This window comes from Sceloporus occidentalis, unplaced genomic scaffold (assembly GCF_023333645.1).
Source record: "Sceloporus occidentalis isolate IW3139 unplaced genomic scaffold, rSceOcc1.0.p SCAF_246, whole genome shotgun sequence".
In the NCBI taxonomy this organism is placed as follows: domain Eukaryota; kingdom Metazoa; phylum Chordata; class Lepidosauria; order Squamata; family Phrynosomatidae; genus Sceloporus; species Sceloporus occidentalis.
Genome location: NW_028317226.1, coordinates 30,491 through 33,009, shown reverse-complemented (window position 1 = coordinate 33,009; position 2,519 = coordinate 30,491).

Below are 2,519 nucleotides of genomic sequence, written 5' to 3'. Positions count from 1 at the left end.
GTTCCAACTTGTGATGTCCAGAAAACCAAGAAAACCCCTATTCATGTGAGGTATTTGTATAATCTGGGGATGCACCTGAACAAGTTTGACTACATTTATCTGCAATAACACATAAACTGTGCAAAAGTAGCAACATAGTGTTAATAACAACATAGTGTTAATAAAAAAAAAAAGCAGAGGAAAAAAGCAAGTAAAAATGTTGTTGGTATTTTTTGGTTTCTTTGCTCGAAATTAGAGTTGCAAACCTAGCATACTAAATGTATAAATTAAACAGTCTGAAACAGTAATGTACACATAAAAGTATCAAGATTGTAAGCTTGTGAGCAGGGTTCTCTCCACCTAATGTATCGGTTTGTCTTAGTCTGTCAATTCTCATCTTATACTGCTTGAATATATATATTGTATTAAGCACTGCGTAGATTTTGGGCGCTATATAAATAAAATATAATAATAATAATGTGTGGAAATTCTATATAAGGTATTATACTAAGGTATTTCCAACATCGGGACATCTAAGTGTGTTTTCTGTCAATTTAACACATTTTGTGAGGATTAAGAGAAGAAAATACATGAAAAACATTTTTCTTTTTTTCGGTAAATCAATATTTACATTTTTCATCTTATAATCGAGCAACTACTTCTAGAAAACAAACAAACAATAGTTTACATGGGTACTCTGTTCAGAGGAAAGGGGAATAATGGCCGAGATATTGCAAAAATATATTGCGAGAAAAAACGGTCTTCACAAATCACATATTGTTTTTTGTTTTTTTCAGGACAAGAAGGGCTAGGTTTGCAGTATGCCACAATACCTGAAGATGGCAGACCTTGTCCATAGTCAGTTTTACATATAAAAAGAAATATGGTAACCACAATATGGACACAATTTTAAGAAAATTTTTGCTTTAAACAAGTATTATTTCAAAGAAAATGGAGCTAAGCAAAATAAGAGATACGATAAGTAATTTAAACTGTCTAAAGTATTATATGTAGTTTATCTTGCTTTGACATACTGTATATCTGAAGCCTTCAGCTGTGGCACGCGGCCAGGTTGCCGACTGACAGGGCCAGCCTTTGGGGTATGTGGGAGGAGAGAGAGGGGCGGCGAGCGGACGCTCATGAAAACGTTTTCGGTAAGCACTCTACGCCGTTCTGTTTCCTCTGCTCCATGCCGCCATGGTGCTGCCCTGACTGCAGTGGTGGGACCGTGAGGCCTCTATCTTGGTCGTGGTGCCGACACAGAGCAGCCAGACAAAGGCCTCGTGCTCCTACTGCAGGACTTCAGCAGGGTAAGTGAACTACAAAGGGAGGGGGAGGAGGGTAGATACTGAGAAGGGGGAGGGTAGTAAAAATACCATGTTTGTAATCAAGGGATGTAGTCAAACAAAAATTGGGTCATTGTTCATGAGTCATGAGTGCGATCAGCCAGGAGGGAGAGCAATCAGAGAGCTCGCCGCAGGCTACTATAAGGGAATCCCCAATCACGTGAAAAATGCAGGACATACAGAAAAGTGGGATTAAAGGGCAAGTCTTTGATGGGTTTTGTTTGTATCTAAATGGCACTCTAGACACCACTGTGGACAATTCTTCTCTGTAAGATCCTAAGCTTTTTACTTACACAAAGAGTTGGGGTCAGGAAATTATGTGCCTCTTAAACTCTTCTTATTTACAGTATATAATATTTGTAGGGTAATTCATGTTGGGGAAAAATATTATGCTTAATTCTCCCCACCACATAAAACATACTCAGGAATTGATTCTTTTTTGTTTTTTGAGAAATGTAGACTACCCATTGTGTTAGGCAGCAAAAGGAACATAATACCTTTATCTGACCATGTAACCATTTCACTTTGGCTTGGGGAGAGATTCAATGATAGTCTGGTAACCAACAGATCTTATACTTTATTTATCCAAGGTCATTTGACAACAAAACAACAAAAACCCAGAAGTATGACCCAAGACACTCAAGGCAGTGATCAATGGTCATACAATAAAGCTGTCATCTACCTTAAAGAAGCTGAGGGAAGGAAAACGTATTAAGCTAACAACAGACCTACATAGATTGGAAAAAAAGTATTAAAACAAAAGCACATCTAACAACATTGTGGAAGATTTAAAAAAAAAAATCTGAGCTGTCAAAGATGCAGCTCCAGGGTGTATGCTGTAAACAAAAATATTAATGTGTTGTATTTGAAAGAAAGCTGACAGTATGCTAGCTCGTAAATGAAGAGTTAGATCAGTAGCAGTTAGGGCCGGACTGACTGGGCATATGGGTGGCTGATGTGGGCCGTGGGCCGGCAAACCAACATTCAAAGCGGCAGCCCGGCAACGAAGTTCAAAGCAGCCGTCGTGCTGGCCGATTTAACTTCAAGCCGGCTTGACAAGGAGAGGGTCTTTACGTCAGAGGAGAGCAGGAAAAAACAAAACAAAATGTAAGTATTACCAAAAAAATTGTCAGAGAACCCATATTCAAGGGAGGGGGCCGGCTGGGTTTTGGTAATACAAAATCAATATTAACA